Raw genomic sequence first — 19,624 nt, 5'->3', positions numbered from 1 at the left:
GGCTTGCTTGCTTTGTGAGGGGGGACAACTTTTTCGTACCCTCAATTCGGTACAAATAAAATTATTCTCAAACCATGGTTGTGTTGAAGAAATTTTGAGAATGTCGTGCAATAATTTATATAAATTAGTAGTGAATAAACAGTTTGGCAGAATTTCGACTTACAAAATGAGCGTAATAAAATTAGAATGATAATGGTTGAGGCAAGAGTTCGACTCTTTCTTCTTAAAATGATAATGCCCCGCACTGGTGTTGACGGTCTCCTAGCATTTGTCTCCCAAGATACAATGACCTCAACTTGTAATAGTATGACTCTAAATTATAAAATCCAACAAACCTACTAATATTTTGATTTCTCAAAAATTGGAGGACTAAAATGTACAAAATTACTATTTTGGACTGAAATCCAAAATATGGAATACTGCAGGATGGAATGACGGTATTTTGTAAGAGAGAAAAACAGAAAATTTTTTGGAATGAACAAAAATGGGGATCTGGGGGTCTATTTATAGAAATTGAAAAGTTATGCCCAAAAGACATAAAAGTCGAAAAGTTGTGTCTTGGAACAGACACACTCGTTTGGATAGATAGTTAAAATTGTTAGCAACAGTCAATTCTAGAAGAAGCCACGTGTCGCGCACTGAAAATTCTAAGGAAAAAATAATATAACGCAGAAATTTTTTTTTGGAATGAACAAAAATGGGTATATGGGGGTATATTTATAGAAGTTGAAAGATATGTCCAAAAGACACAACAGTCGAAAAGTTGTGTCTTGGAACAGAGACAACTCGTTTGGATAGGCAGTTAAAACTATCAACAACCGCCAGTTATAGAAGAAGCCACGTGTTGAACACAGAAAATTTAATGAAAAAATAATATAATTAGAATATATTATTTAATTTCATAAAATAATATAATTAAAATATTATTGTACCAAAAATAAATATACTAATTGGGCCCATGCTCATGTGCACGACCTGTGCGCATGTTGAGCCGGCCAATCGAACGGTGATGACGGGTGCGTGTGGGTTTTAGCTCAACCTACTAGTATATAGGTTCTCTCCCATTCAAAAACTAGTGGTTTATCTTAGGGCCCAAACCCAAATCCCAGACTTGAGTTATATAAAGTGGTTTCTATTCTTTTAGTTTTCCTACGTGGGATTGGCATTTTCCAATTTCCCACCAATTTTTTATTTCCAATTTATTTCAACTTCAAGTGGTCATATTTTGGATTTAATTTTTCATTCACTCTTAATTAGTTTTGAGAAAAAATACATATATCAATTTTACTCATAGAGTAGAATGCACTTGGCCAAAGAAATCATTTATCCAACTAACAGGACCCACTAAATAATTGGTCTAAAGTTGGTCAAACCAACTAATTATACCAAATTTTCCAACAGGTTGCAGAACAACATATCCCATGAATCCGAACTGTAGATTATTGTCATGGGTTGGTTAAATATGAGGGAATGCCAGAAATATATACAAAGGTTCAGTGCCTATATTCACAATCAGCCGATGAGATACAAAAGGAAGAAAGAAAAATAATAAGGCAGCATTTCACCAAAAACACGTTTCTATCCTGATGGTACCAAACAACACATTTTCATTGTTGCTGATCTGCCAAACCCATAAGAAAGTGCAGTGTGATGGCCTTATTACAAAAGAGGGCATATAATCATTTGGCCAATGAAGTGGAGGTACAGGTTTCATCAACCATTTGTGAGAGGCTTATTTTTATGAGAAAATCTTCTCTAACCAAACAATCAACAAATACAAGGAAATAATTCGATTAATAGAACTGAGAGTTTGATGAGGATATCACCTAATTTGGACTCAAGTTTACCAGAAATTATCAGGACAAAATCTTCGAGCCTTCAAAGATCTTAAGGAAATTAACAATAATAGCTTATGTTGAAGAAGACACTTGACTGAGATTTCTCCTTGTACACGTCTCCCCATCAACAGAGAAGTATTTCCAAAGGAATTAAGTAACAATTGGAAGATCATAACCTATTGAAAATGCCCACATCTATGGATTAGGTACGCTTCCCCTTTAATCTTCTCATTGATTTCAACATGGAGGATTTATGTACTTTTTGTGACAGGATTTGGTAATATTTTGGTTCCTTTCAATTATTACATAGTTTATAGTAGTGGGGACTGGGGAACATATAGCTTTTTAATGTGGAATCCAAGTTTTTAAGTGATAGGTTGGGGTGAAATAATAATGTAGCGGTCGGTATTTGCGATCACAATCTTGGGGTTTCTCTACTTAATTTTTGGGATTTCGCAATTTTCACAGGTTTCGCAATAATGTAGCGGTCTGTTCTTCTATTTTGTATTTCAACTGAAGTGATTTTTATGCTTGAATTGAGTTTGACTGTATTGTAATTGATGTGTTTCCAGCCTGTTTCTTGTTTATTGTAAACTCAAATCACAGATTGAAGACCAAGTAAGTTTTTGTTTACAAAGTTGGGGGATTCGTTAGGATTTATTTTGAAGCTAATGAAAGGGTTCCGTTTTATATTAGCTGTAACTTTGGAAAATTTTCTCCTTTTTTGTTCTGTTCGGGAAAGTTTAATTGTTGACTTGACTTGACCATTGTAACAATGAAGAAAAACATTTGTGTGGCACGTCTGAGGCGAATTATTATAAACTAGTTAACTCATATTTAATTGGCCTTGCAAATAAATGTGTAGATTTGTTCGGCAGTAGCTTAACTTAATTTTGTAAAGAAAATGGTCCTCGATATTTGCAAATTGATTTACACGCGACAGGCGATGCCTTGAGTGCTTTTAAGACAAACTTGGCAGATCCTAACAACGTTCTTCAGAGCTGGGATTCTACACTTGTCAATCCTTGCACTTGGTTTTATATTACATGCAGCAGTGACAATAATGTTACTAGAGTGTGAGACTGCTTTGTCCTTTCCATAATTAGCTACACGAGTTGCGTTTTAGTATTAACATGATCCTCCAACTATGGAAATAATTTTTCTGTGTGCTCAGTGATCTCGTAAACGCAAATTTGTCCGGTCAACTGGTTCCGGTGCTCGATCTACTCCCGAATTCGCAGTACTTGTAAGTCATGCTTTGCAAAACATAATCACATCATTCACATTTTTACACTACTTTCTTGTTGATTTGTTTACACTCTTAGCTGTATCACCGTACTATGGATTCACATTATACATTTTTCGACCTACAGATGAGAGATGAAATCTTCGAATATTTCTTTTATTTTCTGTTGATGGTCCAAGAGGAGAATATGAACTGTTGAGGTTCAGAAGGACATATCAATATCCTATTTAGATGCCGACTGTACTGTGAGGTCCGTGGAAAATTATATGTTCAATATTTCAAAAGCTATTAAATTTTGGTTTCTTTTTAATTCATTTACTCAAAGATTATATTTTTATCCCTTCACTGACGTTTTACATTCTTTAATTTAATCACTGTATTACTAAAAAAAAGCTAAAAAGGGTTTAATTTCCCGTGCTTTGTCCTTTCCTCATATGATGATGCAAAGGACAAGTAGTAATATTGCTGTAATTATATATTTTGAAATTTATTTGTTTCTATAAACTACAATGCTGTTAAAGCATTTTATTCGTTGATCTGTAGTCTGAATATCACGTATTAGACATTTGAGAGACCTTAGATTTACATGTCTATTTCTTTGTGCCAATAATTTTTGCAAGCTGCTCTTTTTATTGGTGATATTTAGCCCTTGTTCAAGCCCTATTTTTCCAAAACTCATTTTCTCCAAAAAATCACTACTCCAAATTCTTTTAATCCCAGAAAAAGGGGCTCAAACAAGGGCTTAATTTACATATTATCATCTTAACCGTTGTGTACGTCTCCTTTTTTATTTTTTTTTGATGTGTATGTGGTAGGGAACTTTCTGGTAACAACTTAAGTGGAGAATTCCAATTGATCTTGGGAACTTAACAAACTCGGTGAGCTTGGATCTTTACTAGAACAATTTAAGTGGTCCCATCCCCACGCCCCTAGGCCATCTTAAGAGATTACGTTTTCTGTACGTGATAAGACTTTCTGGTTTCTTGTATAAATATATTTTTTTGGTCTCTTTCCTTTTCTTTATTGAAATTTTTGCCATTGAGAAAGGTTACAAATTGGCCTTAGATAGTTTTTTATGAAAGCCCCAATATGAACATTGTGTAGAGTTCTTAATTGTTTTTCCTATATTTTTCTCTTTTTTGAAAATAATTTTGTTCTCTGTCTCTTGAGAATTGCTACAATTATCATGCCCCCTACAATTTACCAAGTGAAAAATTGGACAATGCTTGAATCTTTCAGCTCCTACAATATTAATGCCCAATAGACAAATTATATGTGAAGAAGGTATTAATGCATCAACTCTCTTTGATTAGGTTCATTACTAATTGTTACGTCCCTATCTGATCCGCCTCGGAACGTACACCACCATATATTCCGACCTGATAAAGACCCGTCCGAAGTGTTTCCGAAGTGATATCAGCAATGTCTGCAACCTAGTAGCACGTTGCGAAGTACAGGCGATCTCTACTACTGACCTGACCGAAGCACCTCGCCCCCGAGGTCGAGGCCAAGTGCCCTCCGGTTAGAAGATCCGCCGCCAATTTCAGAAAGAGATTTGTACCAAGATCCTTCCTGCACCTAAGGTTTAAATTAATTTGACGTCTCCATGAGGCTAGTTGATGTGACTTATTAACTTTATGTCAATTCAACTCAGGAGAAACAAGCTGTCCGCCCACTCTACAGACGCGGCTGATTGACGCCTATGAGCGGACGCCTCATATCGTCAGATGTATACACGTGTCCCACATCCAACGACTCATCGCACCTATAAATACCCAAGGTTTGGCAAGAGGCAAAGGTAATGAAAACTCTTACTACATAGCACTCCATAGTAAGCTCATATATTTCTCCTCCCCCTTATCATTATTTTGCACAACCCCTGGGTACTGTTCCGACCACCTAAACCTGACTTGACCGTCGGAGTTTATACGACCGCCACCACCCCCGCTGGTCCCAACCGTGTGCGTTTGACCATTCGCTGATTGTGCGCAGGGAGGAATACGTGGAGTAGCTCTCAGTTGGCCATGTGGAGGGACCAATTTTCGAGGTCAACAGATTGGCGCCGTCTGTGGGAAAAACTTCCCGTTCGAAGTTCTGCATTCTCCATCGGAGAAGTTACCGAAAAACTAGCGACTAACCCTGAAAAGGGGACGTTCTTGAAAAAGAACAAAGTCGAGTTACAATCCAAGTTCTCACCAACCTTGAAAAAGGAGGTAGGATGAGCTATAGCCATGAAGACGACAACCCCATGAGAGAGGAATCTGAAGAAGAGGTACTCCATAACAATATTACTCATCAGAGACCACATCACCGGCGTCGTCGAGGTGGAAGAATAGCCATACTCACTGAAGGAATGGCTCAGATAGCTGTGGGTATGAGAAACATCACAGTTCAGAATATGGCAATGCATGAACTCTTCATGCAAACCTAGGGTCATCAGGGCTATCAAATGCCCCAAGGATCTTACCTGGTGCGGGAAGCTCTTGTATCTCACTCCCGAGGCCACATGAGCCGGCACACAGAATGTCCCCTCAAAAGGAAGATGAACACCGAAGCCACATCTTATATGCAAGGGAGCTAGCCATCAGAACCATACTGGGGGGACAATTTTCCTCAAGAACATGAGGACCAGAGGTCGGCAAGCGTCTTCGACCAGATAGGGGAGGGTCCTAGCAATAGGATCCACCCAGTAAGAGGATCAGTTCGTCCAGATCTCCTAGAAATAGGAGAGACGGGAGGAACCTAATCGACTGGGAAAGTCGAGGAGAAGCACCTCCACGTCCCCAAGACATTCAAGATGATGAAGGGTCAGATGGGCCCTGTCGATCTTATGAGATCGACGATGATGATGATAACCTCCCTTTCTCAAGGGAGATCCGAAGCTTCCCAATGCCAGCAAATTTCATGCCCCCTAAGATCCTCAAATATGAAAGAAAGGGGGACCCGGAGAAGTACCTCACCAAGTACATGACATAGATGAGCCTTAGGGAAGCCTTGCCTGCTTTGAAATGCAGAGCCTTCCATTTAACGCTAGGCGGGGCCATCAAAGTATGGTACAGTAGGCTTTCTCCCCTAAGCATCAGAAGTTAGCCAGATTTGAAGAAAGCATTTTTAAACCAGTACCTCTCACGCAGGGAAGGAGAGGCACCAATGCAACGCCTGCAAGATATGAGGTAGGCCCCTGGGGAGACGTTGAAAAGCTATCTCGCCAGGTTTACAGACGAAATCACCTACTGTGAACAGGTTACTGACAGAGAAGCCCTTTCAGCCTTGAAAGGTGGGCTCAACATGAACACTTTGTTCTAGAGGGACGTGCACAGCAAGAATCCCTCCACATATGACGAGCTGGTTGCAACGATGAGAGTGGAAATTGTTAGTGAAGAAATGATTGATCATCGCAACCGTGCCGCGTAGGAACTCCCTCCGCCTCGGAGGTAGGTAGGTCGAGGACCCACAGCACACCTTGTTACTCAGCAATGGACCCAAGCAGGTCATACAATAGCTCCCACATCCGGATAGGCCCTGGCTTCCACCACATTGAATGCAGTACCGGTGTTGACATATGAGAATATCCCTACTGAAGCGGGACCATCTAGAAGAGCTGATAACAAGAAGAAAAAGAAGAAGAGGTCAAACAGACCCTTGGAAGGGGTAACATTTTGTACGTTCCATCAACTCTATGGACATGACACTAGTGAGTACCGAGATGCCAATCGACGCCCTGATCGAAGCAACCCACACCCCTCCAGTAGGAACGAATATCCTCACAGATCTGCCTCCCCGAGGAGGGGGGATAGAGGGCACAGAGAATAATCGCCTCGAAGAATAGAATCAAGGGATTGGGGTCAATCAAGACCGGGAAACCAAGCCCAATTTTCTGGGAGCTAGGTCATCATGGAGATCGACACTATCATTGAGGGACCCCACGTCGGTGGCAATACTAGGAATGCCCAGAGAAATTACACAAGAGAAGCAAATGACCCACCAACGATCACTTACATTGTCAACGAGTCGCACGCAGCAGATAGGATGGCCCTAATCACCTTCTTTCAGGAAGACTCAAATGGGGTTCACCACTTCCATTGTGATGATTTGGTTGTAAGAGTCGTAGTGGCTAGAAACGGGTTAAAATGCATGCTCGTTGACAATGGCAGTTCCGTTAACATACTTTTCGGCTCCACTTTCGACAAAATGCAAATTGAACATGGGTTGATCCTCATGACCGATCCACTATTCGGATTCACCGGGGACAACATCATCCCACGAGCGCAGATCACTCTGCCTGTCGAGATGGGTTTGGCACCCCTAGTGGCCCAGCACTTCATGAAATTTTTGATGGTAGATCACAGATCGGCTTATCATGAAGTATTGGACAGACTCGCTTTGAAAGATCTTTGGGCTGTCATGTCCATCCACTACTTGTGCATGAAATTTCCAACCAAACATGGAATTGCTACGGTCCAAGGCGATCAGATGGGCTCCAGGGCATGCTACTTAAACTTGTTACGAAAGTTCGAGCCCTGAACTGTTAATGTAATCCTAACAGAGGTATCCGCTGAAGTCAGTACGTACGTGAAAATGATCGACGCCCCTGAACAAGGGCATACCTCTGAACAAGAGGGAGACGTCGACATGGAAGAGGCCCCTAAACAAGGATACCCTCTTGATGAGTTAGATTCCCTAATAATTGACTCTGAACCAAATGCGACCCCAATGGAAGAATTGGAGACTTTCCCCACCAACCCAGAAGACCCCAGTCAGGTCTTGCGTATAGGAAATTCATTGTCCCCTGAAGCAAAAGCAGAGATGATAAGCTTCCTGAAAGGGAAATTGGATGTCTTCGCATGGAAACATGAAGATATGGTGGGAATAGATCCTAGGATCAGTTGCCATCACCTTAATGTCAACCCCTCCTATGTCCCCCATAGACAGAAGAGGCGTGCCTTCAATCCGGAAAGGTACGAGGCACTGAAAGACGAAGTAAACAAACTTAGCCACAGTGATTTCATAAGAGAGGCCATCTACCTAAGGTGGATATCCAACCCGGTCCTGGTGAAAAAGCCCAGCAAAAGTGGAGGGTATGCGTGGACTTCATGAACTTAAATAAGGCGTGCCCCAAAGACAACTTCCCACTTCTAAGAATAGATTAACTTGTGGATTCTACTGTTGGACATGAACTCCTGAGCTTCATGGATGCATACTCAGGGTATAACCAGATACCCATGTTCCAACCTGATGAGGAAGCTACATCGTTCATTACGGACAGGGGTCTATATTGCTACAAAGTCATGCCCTTCGGATTGAAGAATGCCGAAGCTACATATCAGAGATTGGTCAACATGATGTTTGCCGAACTCATTGGTAAAACCATGGAGGTCTACATTGACGACATGCTGGTCAAAAGCCTCCAGGCAGCCGAACACGTGAGTCACCTCGACCAAACTTTTCAGATACTTAGAAAGTATAATATGAAATTGAATCTCCTCAAGTGCACCTTTGGAGTGGCATCGGGCCAGTTCTTGGGATATATTGTCAATCAGAGAGGAATTGAGGCGAATCCAATGAAAGTAATGGCCTTGCTAGAGATGAGGTCACCTCAGAAACCGAAGAAGGTCCAAAGTCTCAACGGTCGGATAGCCGCACTCAGTCGTTTCATCTCTAGAGCTACAGATAAAATCTTACCTTTCTTCAATGTGTTGAAACAAGGAAAGAAATTCCAATGGACTTCGGAGTGTGAAGAAGCCGTCGAGGCTCTGAAAAAGCACCTTGGGGAGGCGCCCCTCTTGTCGAAACCTCAACCGGATGAGTCTCTACTACTGTACTTAGCGATTTCGAACGTGGCGATCAGCGCCGTCCTAGTCAGAGAAGAAAGTGAGCACCAATTGCCAGTGTACTACATCAGCAAAGCACTTCTCCCAGCTGAAACACGCTACCCAAACATGGAGAAATTGGCACTCGCCCTTATCATAGCCTCAAGAAAACTGAGGCCATACTTCAAGGCCCACTCAATACAAGTTCTCACCAACTTCCCACTAAAGTAGGTGATGTAGAAAACAGATACATCAGGACGCCTGCTAAAATGGACAATCGAGCTCAGTCAATTCGATCTAATGTTCCAACCTTGACACGCCATCAAGGGCTAGGCCCTTGCTGATTTTATGGTTGAGTTTGCCAAAGCCCCAGAAATGGAGGCGATAATGGAACCAGTCGAGCCCCCCATATGGAAACTATTCGTAGATGGGTCCTCGGGAGAGACTGGTGCAGGGGCAAGAATCGTGTTGGAAAGCCCAAAAGGCCACAAGCTAAATTGTGCAGTGAGGTTCGGTTTCAAAGCCTCGAATAACGCTACTGAATACGAGGCCCTTTTGGCAGGTCTTAGACTTGCTAAGGAGATGCGGGTCAGAAGGCTCCCGGCGAGCAGTAATTCTCAACTTACAGTAAATCTGGTCAATGAGAACTTCGCAGCCAAAGATGGTAGCATGATTGCGTACTTGAAGTTGGTTCTGGACATAGTTCCTCATTTTGAAAGGTTCGAACTGACTCAAATCCCCCGTCTAGAGAATGTACATGCAGACGCCCTTTCAAAATTGGCCAGGAGCATGGATTCAGAGCTGCTAAAGGTCATCCCTATTTAGCACTTATCAAAGCTCTCCACCTCCGGGGGTAAAGAGATACTATGGATAGAAGGCACACCATTATGGATGCAGCCTATCATCGCCTACCTGAAGGATCAAACACTGCCTGCTTCTAGAAGCAAGGTGAGGAAGTTAAGAAGAAAGGCAGCACACTTCGTCCTGGAAGAAGATACCCTTTACAAGAGAGGGTTCGCCTCGCCGCTTCTTCGATGCATAGGAGGTGAAGAGGCCACATACATACTCAGGGAAATTCATAAGGGAATCTGTGGAAATCACTCCGAATGAACGGCTCTGGCACACAAGATTCTCCATCAAGGCTACTTCTGGCCGACCCTGAAAAGGGATGCTTGCCAGTTTGTCCAGAAATGTGATAAGTGCCAGCGCTTCTCGAACATACAAAGACAGCCTGCTCAGAGCCTCTCCGTAGTAACCAGTCCTTGGCCTTTCGCCAAGTGGGGTATTGACTTCATTGGTTCACTCCCAAAAGGAAGAGGAAGTGCAACTTTTGCCATTGTCGCCATTGACTACTTCACTAAGTGGGTCGAGGCAGAACCCCTTGCCAGGATTATCGAGGCGAATACTACCAAATTCATCTGGAAGAACATCATTTGTAGATTCGGCATCCCCCACTCCTTAGTGTCTGATAATGGAAGGCAGTTCGACAACAAGAAGATGCGAGACTTATGCGACGAACTGGGTAAAGAAGGACTTCTCAACACCTCATCACCCCCAAGCAAATGGGTAAGTTGAAGCAATGAACAAGACTATCAAGCACACCCTGAAAAGGAAGCTTGATACCTCAAAAGGGGCCTGGGTTGACGAACTCCCCCACGTTCTCTGGGCTATCAGAACTTCTTGCCGGACTGCAACAGGTGAAACACCATTTTTCATAACCTACGGAGCCGAGGCCATGAGTCTGGTCGAAGTCGGGGTCCCATCACATCGACGGATATACTTCAATGAGATCAGCAATGACGAGGCTCGGATAAGCAAACTACACCTCCTTGAGGAAAGGAGGGATGCCTCCCAAGTGAACTTGGCAAAGTATCATCGAAAGATGACCCGCTATTACAACTCCAAAGTCAGAAACAGAACTCTTCGCTAAAGCGACCTCGTCCTCAGAAGAGTCTTCCAATCCTCTAAACCAACCGGGTCAGGAGTGTTTGGCCCGAACTGGGAAGGCCCTTACCGCATCCACCGGGAATCCCAACCGGGTACTTTCGAAATTGAAGACATGGCAGGAAAGGCGCTACCGCATCAGTGGAACATCGAACACTTGAGGAAGTACTATCAATGATAAGCCTTTGTTCCAATCCGATCTCAATATGGTATAATGGATCGATTGTTTTGATCTGATCTCAGTTGTAAATTCCCTAACTAAGTGCTAGAATCGCCTTGGTAAATGGTGGTGTAATTTATCTCCTTGGTAAAGGGTGGTGTAATTTATCTCAAGTAATGAAACTTCGATTCTGAACCACATCAGTTAGTAAATAGTTTCCTCAGTCCTTCAATAGGTTCACTTAAGCGATCCGATCTTCAATTATTAAGGGGCTCTTCATGTTTTCTTAAGTGGTTCGCTTCATATTATCTTAAGTGGTCCGACCTCAAATTGTTAACAGGTTAGCAGTAAGAGTCGCTTCATATTCGCTTAAGTGATTCAACTTATATTAACTTGAGTGGTCCGATCCGCAATTATTAACTGGTTACTGTTACGAGGCAATTAGTCTGACGCTTGTCATTCATACAAATATGAACAGATCGAAAAGATTAAAAAAAAACAGAAGCACAAATACTTACCAAAAATTTTATTTCATTGAATAAATTTAAGTACAAGGAGGCCGAAGCCATTACAAAAGATAGCCCTATTCTGCTGGAGGGACTTCTACATCGGCCGCCTCCGGGGCCTCCGGAGCTTTCTCAGCAAGCCTATCAGGCCGACCTCCAGTTGGGCCCCCGAACTTTACCTCCAATGAGGAGATGTCCAAAATGGGGTACACCTCCTTCAGTCGACCCAACAAGCTTTGGGAACTCCATGAGGCCCAAAAATTGGCGAAGTCGTCATACAGGGGATGGTCTTCAAAGTGGTCGACGAAGTTCTGAACTGCCACCTCCTCTGCAGACTTCAACTCCTCCTTCAAAGAGGCAATCTCCTCTGACTGAGCCTTTGCCTTCTACCGCAGCTCCGTCTTCTCTTTGTTGGAGGCCTCCAGAGCCTCGGTGGCGAGCTTGTGGTGCTCATTGGCGTGATCAAGCCACCGAGTCACAGCAGCCACTTGGCACTCCACCTCGTACAACTCCTTCTTCAGCCGTTCCACTTCTGCTTTGGCGACAGTTAGCTTCCTTCTTTCCCTCCTTCGCCTGCGTGGCCTTGGCCTGGGCCGCTCGCACGGCATCCCCATAGTGCATCGCCTCCTCGAGGCGCTTGGCGAGGTCCTTCCTCTTGGCGTTCAGATCCTTCACCAAGCCCTCAAGTTGGATGTTTGTACTCAGGGCCCGAGCCACGCAGGCGCTATTTGCAGCCACCAAATCCTCAACTGTGCAGGAGGCAGTGTGGTCCCTTCACTCCTCAGTCCAGTATTTGCTGTGGACCAACGCCACCGTAGCTGTTTCTGGAGGAAGAGCCTCCAACACTTCCCTTACGGGCTCCTTCTGGTTTATGCCCAGAAAGTTGACCTCCTTAGAGGAACGGGGCCTCTTCCTCTTCTGCTGCCCCGGCACTTGATCAATTGGCACGAAAGCAAGGGGTGTTGTGGCCGGGGCAGTGGCAGGCTCAGATGGGGTGGGCCTCTTCTCCGGAATGGCCACCTCGGTGGGGATTGTGGTTTGCCTCAGAGCAGGGGATGGCCTCGCCACAGTTGGGCATTTTGGAGGGGCGGCACTCTTCTTGCCGTTCCTCCGAAGGTCACCCTCCGGGTCCTCCGGTACCTCCTCCTCCGTCGGAGGCTGAAGCCTCTTACTGGCTTCCACCAAATCCTCCATTTGTTTTTTGTAGGAGGAGGAAGAGGCCTTCAACGCCCGTGCCTCTGCCATCATCTTCTGGATAGTCTTAAAGTTGGGGCGCACAGGCATCTTCTTATTAAAGTTGTCTGCAAAGAGCGAATGATTAATTAGTACAAGTGTTGAGAGTTTAGAATAAAGGGTAAAGACTTCGGTCCAGTTACCTTGGGATGCCATCAGATCGTGAGTAATGAAGTGGATGTTCTTTCGAATCAGCCTATGGTAAGACCCCTTCTTTTGAGGCAGCTGATAAATGATGCAGATGGTTTCAAAGTCCTCGGATGACAGCTCGCACCGAGGAAGAGCACCTGCAAAGGAAAGGTAAATGTTAGGCACAATTCGAACCGAAGAGAAATATAAGGAAAAACAACTACTATACTCACTAAGTGTTGAGTACTTCGTCGGGACCGTAAGAGGCGCCAGGGGGTCCCCCTCCATTGTGTCCCATCACCATGTGGCTCAGCACCACGAGCTCTTCCATTCTTTGAAGGAGCTCGGCAAATCGAGCACGAATGGAGCGTGGAAACCCCATGAAGTAAGGTAATACCATCCCCGGGTCTTACCCCCCCCCCCAGCAATTACCTTAGGTATATAAAGGGTCTGGAAGACGGAGAGGGGCATCTCCACCCCTAATGATGCCTCTTTCCACAACATCCAGGAGCCCACCATTTGGCTCCAGGAATTCGAATTGAATTGCGTCGGGGCTAGCCCATAGGATCTAAGCACCATCCTAAAGAATGGGTGAACTGGCAGCCTAAGTTCGACCCTAAGGATCGCCTCGCTAATTGCCACATAGACCGGCCTAGGGTAGCAGGCTCTCTCGGGGAGGATCAAATCTATGCTATCAGGGATCCTATACTCCGTCCTAAGTCTCCCCAGGTCGGCCTCTCTTAATTTGGATGGGTAGTCCCATGCCCACAATGCACAGAAGTATCTGTTGGGCTATTTGGTCGCTTCCATATATTTTCCCCCTATTATTGCCTCTGCTATTTCTGAGGAGGTCGCCACAATGGGCTCGTCCACCCTCACTAGTTCTAACCCCCTCCCCGAACCAAAACTCCTCTCCGAGGCCATTTTTTCAGAATTTAAAAGCCCTAAAAGGTAATGAAACTTACGAGTTTGAAGGTTTTCCTAGCTGAAAATGGTGTAAGGTCGTCGAAAGTTCAATTTTCTCGTCGGAATTGCTTAGAAAATGCCGAAAATCGCCAATGACTTGAGAGCAAAATATATTGTTTGTTTCGCAAGGGTAGAAAGCTTGAGAAAACCTCAGAGTCCACCTTTTATAGAAAGACAAATCCGATCTCCACCATCGAATTCAAATGCGATCAATCTAAGCCGTTCATCGCATCTTCAATCTGGGCCGTTGAAATGAAACGCCAGATTTGATCTACGCCCAAGATGTCGCCGTGACATTCACGCTTGCTTAAAATGCGTCACCTCGGTTACATGCAGCCGTCAATAATAATAAGTAGCCACAACAGCCTTTTACGAGAATGGGCATGGCACCCAACTGTCACCTTGGAAATACGCAACAGTTGTCAAATCATTTGACGTTTGAATCGCCTCGGATCGAGCTCCTCACTCAACTTTACAAAGCTTGGACGTACCGACACGAAGTCCCCTGTGGGTCACCGCCTCGGATGCTGCGTTCCCTCCCATGCTTTACAAAGTTTTAGCCATCTCCCAACGGGTCGGCCCTTTGGGTCAACGCACCGGTGATAGATGAGCTCCTCACTCAACTTTACAAAGTTTGGACGCACCTGACGCGAAGTCCCCTATGGGTCATCGCCTCGGACGCTGCGTTCCCTCTCATGCTTTACAAAGTTTTAGCCATCTCCCAATGCGTTAGCCCTGTGGGTTAGCGCACCGGTGGCAGATGAGTTCCTTGCTCACCTTCGCATAACCTACAAGCACCTAGCGCGAGCCCCCTCTGGGACATCGCCTCGGTCGTCATGTTAACCTCTTTTCCTACTAATCGTCCCATCTTGCAGTGCTTCGACCTCACATTGGTTATTGTTTCCCTTACACAGTAACGAAACTTTGGCACATCTGCCTAGGATCATGACCTCGATTACTGCAAAAGATCAATCCCCAAACTCCCACGAGTCGCGATCCCCAGTACCGAGACATATACATCCGGTCAGGAAAGCAAGTCCACCCATGATATAAATATTTATACCTGGACACTGTTATGCCTCTATCTGATCCGCCTCGGAACGCGCACCACCATATATTTCGACCTAATAAAGACTCGTCCAAAGTGTTTTCGAAGTGATATCAGCAATGTCTGCAACCTAGTAGCACGCTGCGAAGTACAAGCGATCCCTACTACTGACTTGACCGAAGCACCTCGCCCCTGAAGCCGAGGCCAAGTGGCCCCCGGTTAGAAGATCCGCCGCCAATTTCGGAAAGAAATTTGTGCCAAGATCCTTCCTGCACCTAAAGTTTAAATTGATTTGACGTCTTCATGAGGCTAGTTGATGTGACTTATTAACTTTATGTCAATTCAACTCAGGAGAAACAAGTTGTCCGCCCACTCTACAGACGCGGCTGATTGACGCTTATGAGCGGGCGCCTCATACCGTCAGATGTATACACGTGTCCCACATCCAACGACTCATCCCACCTATAAATACCCAAGGTTTGGCAAGAGACAAAGGTAATGAAAACTCTTACTACATAGCACTCCATAGCAAGCTTATATATTTCTCCTCCCCCTTATCATTATTTTGCACAACTCTTGGGTACTGTTCCGACCACCTAAACCTGACTTGACCGTCGGAGTGTATACGGTCGCCACCACCCCCGCTGGTCCCGACCGTGTGCGTCTGACCATTCACTGATTGTGCGCAGGGAGGAATACGTGGAGTAGCTCTCAGTTGACCACGTGGAAGGATCAATTTTCGAGGTCAACACTAATTATTGAGAAATGTTCAGATTACTTTGAATAAACTGTTTTTTTTATATAATTAATTGCTCAGATTCTTCAAAACCAAATTGTGTGCGTTTGTTGACTACATAGGAGGCTCAACAATAACACTTTGACTGGAACTATTCCTATGTCTCTGACCAACGTCACTACCCTTCAAATCCTGTAAGTAGAGGATTAAAGGATTTTCTTTTATCACTGGTGGTTTTCTTTGCATCTTGTTTTTGGCAGACTAATAATCATTTTCAAGTATAAATACAGTGATCTGTCAAATAACACTTTATCAGGGACGACTCCAATCAATGGCTCCTTTCAGCTTTTCACACCTATCAGGTTTAATGCAATTACTTCTGTCTTACTGTCTTTTCCACACTAGACTAAGTCACTCATCGAGGTCTTGTTCTGACTGTTGAGATCCTATCTTCCAGCTTCAAAAATAATCCTAACCTGAAACTTGCTCCCGTATCTCCATCACCTCCACTTCAATCGACAAACCCATCTTCATCGCGAGGTTCGTTAATTCTTTATAATATATCCTTTTTTTCCTGAATAATTTCTTTTTCCTTTCCCGGCTCATGGCAATAGCATATTAAGAAGATAAGCTTTGCTAGTATGACCTAGTGAATATGAACATAAGACATATCAGAAGTTGGAAATGCTCTCTCATTAACTAACGGGAATATATAAAATAGTTACTGACTACTTTTTGTATTTCCATTTAATGTGATGTTTGGACCATATATTTAATAATTTTGTTCTCCTGTTTTTCGAACCATAGAATTTTATCATATTTTTATGCTCATCACATTTTTTTATTTGGTATGCATTGAAATTTTTTTTGACTGTAGGACTGATAAGGTCAAGGATATATATATATAATATTTTTTTCTGTCAAACTCTCACACTTCACCATTTAATTAGTCGTTTGAGTTGCAAAAACTTGATTACTGCTACAGTTGGCAACAGTGCAACTGGGGCCATTGCAGGAGGAGTTGCTGCTGGAGCGGCTCTTCTCTTTGCTGCTCCTGCAATAGCGCTTGCTTGGTACTGACGAAGGAAGCAATCTGTTCACTTCTTTGATGTTCCTGGTTAGTGGATCTAAAGAAAGCTTTAGTTTATCATGACTATTGTGTACAATGTGTTCTTAATTATCTTCTATTCATTGGCAGCTGAGGAGGATCCAGAAGTCCATCTAGGGCAGCTCAAAAGATTTTCTTTACATGAACTCCAAGTTGCAACGGATAATTTTAGCAACAAAAATGTTCTTGGCAGGGGTGGATTTGGCAAAGTTCATAAAGGCCGGTTGGCTAATGGTTCTCTTGTCGCAGTTAAAAGATTAAAAGAAGAACGTACACAAGGTGGAGAGCTTCAGTTTCAAACCGAAGCAGAAATGATCAGCATGGCTGTGCATCGAAATCTACTTCGGTTACGTGGCTTTTGCATGACACCTACAGAACGATTGCTTGTTTACCCCTATATGGCTAATGGAAGTGTAGCATCATGCTTAAGAGGTACAGCTCTTTGTTATTTTCTTATATTCATTGTTTGACTTAAGTCACATATACATATTGTGTGCATAAATGTTGCTTGCTGATAGAGCCGGTCCTGTAATTGTCAGACCCCGGGGTGAAATCCAAAAATTAGGCCCCCCAAAATCAACGTAAATACAAAATTCAACGGTGTATTATGCAACATATTGCCAACTTAAAACTTAACATTAGAGCAACAAACAAATATCTCAATCATCTCACAATTAATGAAAAAACTATTTTCCTTTTCCTTCTTCTAATATTAAAAAAAAAAAAAAAACTTTTGGGCCAAAATAGGCCCCCTATGGTTTTGGGCCTGAGGCACAGACCTCATTTGCCTGACCACAGGACCGGCTCTGCTTGTTGATAATAATGTCACGGTTCAAGAATGTGTTCTGTAGTTTGAGCAACGAAATATTTATAAGCACGACATTTATGGAAACACAATTTGATTTATGAGGACTAAAGAGATTTGAAAGTGGAAATAATACTCTAACCTTTATCTGAAAAATAATATAATATTGAGACTTTGATCTGGAGTATTAAGAAATTCTTTACCTGAGATGCTAACTAAAATTTAATTTAAGTTAATTCATTGTGGTATATGTAGTGCTTACTTCCCTTGGTGTAATTATAATGACACTATTGGTTTCCAAATTTATTTAATATGTTGGAAAGGGGTGAATCCAAAGTCTCAATTCCCTTAATTCACTTGCAACTGTTGGAGAATACACCGATTATGTGCATGTCATATTCACAAAAAATATACCGTTTATGTTCACGAAATCAAAACAAGGTTTCGACTTACCGAAATGGCGTTTGAAAAACTAACCATTGATTATCGAATCTGACTATTTTCATTTTTGAATTAAAACATGTGATTCTTCATATCAAATATTGCATAAACCATATAAATAAAATTAATCATTTTCTAAAATCAAGTAGAAATGAAATCAGAAAAAATTAGATGTAAGTGATGCGATTGGTCGAGGCGAGTATAACTCTTTCTTTAAGATGAATTTGCCTCGCATCGGTGCTAATTATTTTTCGATAATCATCTCCCAAGATACAACGACCACGTCAAGCCATAGGAGCACTCCAAATGACTTCGACCAGCGAACTCGAACGGAATTCCCTCTCTACCAAGAAAATGCATGAAAATGCTATGGAATTAGAAAGAAGAGAATTGCAAGAGGAGAATGAATGTTCAATGCAATTGGTATATCCAAAAACATGCATTTATAGATGTAGAAATGGTGCAAATGAAGTAGTGTGGGCCAAAACCCGCATCCTTTCGAAAAGTTGCAACACTTGGCCAAAACCTGCATCCTTTCGAAAAGTTGCAACACTTCATTTCTTCCAACTTTGGTCCGTAATTTCTCATTCATCCAGAATTATTTTCGAGATTCCAAATATACCATGATGATCTACTCGACGAGTAGAATAAGTTGATCTATTTACTTTTGTAATTTTACCATTGGATCAAGTCCAAATATTTGGTCGAAGTTGACACGTAGTCATATCTTTTCATTTTCCACCTTTACACACCTTTTCATTTTCCAATTTTTGGTTAATTATTTGAACCAATTCCTAAAACCCCCCCCCCCCACATGAATGGAAATTGGGTACGCATATGCAAATGCGATGATATTGATGCAATGTAGAAAGGGTGCGAAAAAACACTGCATCAGGGAATGTAGCTTCTTGTCTTGAACCTCCCTTAGTGAAATACCATCGGACTTACTCGGCTAATTGGTGAACGTGATGTCTTGAACCATTCAGCCTTTAGTGTAAGCAAAGACAACGATACTCACACAATGTCTTCCCTAAACCGTTCATGGTTCTCATGAATTGGTTCATTTTGGCCCTGAACCCTTCTTGGTATTGCGAGTGTTTAGAGAATTTAAGCCTTGAATAATTCTCATTGAAGCGGCCACACTTCACACTCACATAGGTGACCTCCTATTAAGAGTATTCTGCCCTACTCCACTTGACTTAATAAAGATATAGGAATCATTAAAAGATTATTTTAACCTCTTGCAACTCTGCAGAAAGCACTTTAATATCATAGGAATGAGTTGGGAAATTATTTTCCTAAGTGCTTCTGGAATCCTCATAACTTAGTTGTCGCTTTGAACCAAAATCTTGGGATCTCCAGTTAACAAGGTAGGGTTATCATTACAAGGACTCTAACGTAGTAGGCTTCAATCTCATTCCCTTCGATATGCAATCTTCTTGATCTCTCTTTTTAAATCTTTTTTAAAAGTACCACGAGTTTACACCATTGAGATCAACTGCTTAATGGTATTATGTCTATGACTTATACGTCTAGACCTACCATTACATATGACTTAGTATCTTATCAATTATTGCTAGCAAACGATCGATTTCATTTAATAGATACAAATTGTCACCACCAAGAAATCCTTTCATGAAGCTACATACTTCTT

At 42.7% G+C, this 19,624-nt stretch overlaps 1 long non-coding RNA gene and 1 pseudogene across 1 annotated transcript; both read left to right on the top strand.

Moving 5' to 3' along the window:
* The first annotated feature begins 1,650 nt into the window (after nt 1-1,650).
* On the top strand, nt 1,651-16,006 carry LOC111394252 (annotated as a pseudogene).
* A 7-nt stretch (nt 16,007-16,013) lies between these two features.
* LOC111394696 lies at nt 16,014-16,892 on the top strand. The gene is made up of 3 exons (XR_002702670.1): nt 16,014-16,156; nt 16,602-16,733; nt 16,815-16,892. It is a non-coding gene; the product is annotated as an uncharacterized LOC111394696 (long non-coding RNA).
* The last annotated feature ends 2,732 nt before the right edge of the window (nt 16,893-19,624 follow it).

This window comes from Olea europaea, chromosome 5 (assembly GCF_002742605.1).
Source record: "Olea europaea var. sylvestris chromosome 5, O_europaea_v1, whole genome shotgun sequence".
In the NCBI taxonomy this organism is placed as follows: domain Eukaryota; kingdom Viridiplantae; phylum Streptophyta; class Magnoliopsida; order Lamiales; family Oleaceae; genus Olea; species Olea europaea.
Note: the sequence above shows the minus strand (reverse complement) of the source record. Positions and strands in the feature narration are given on the sequence as shown.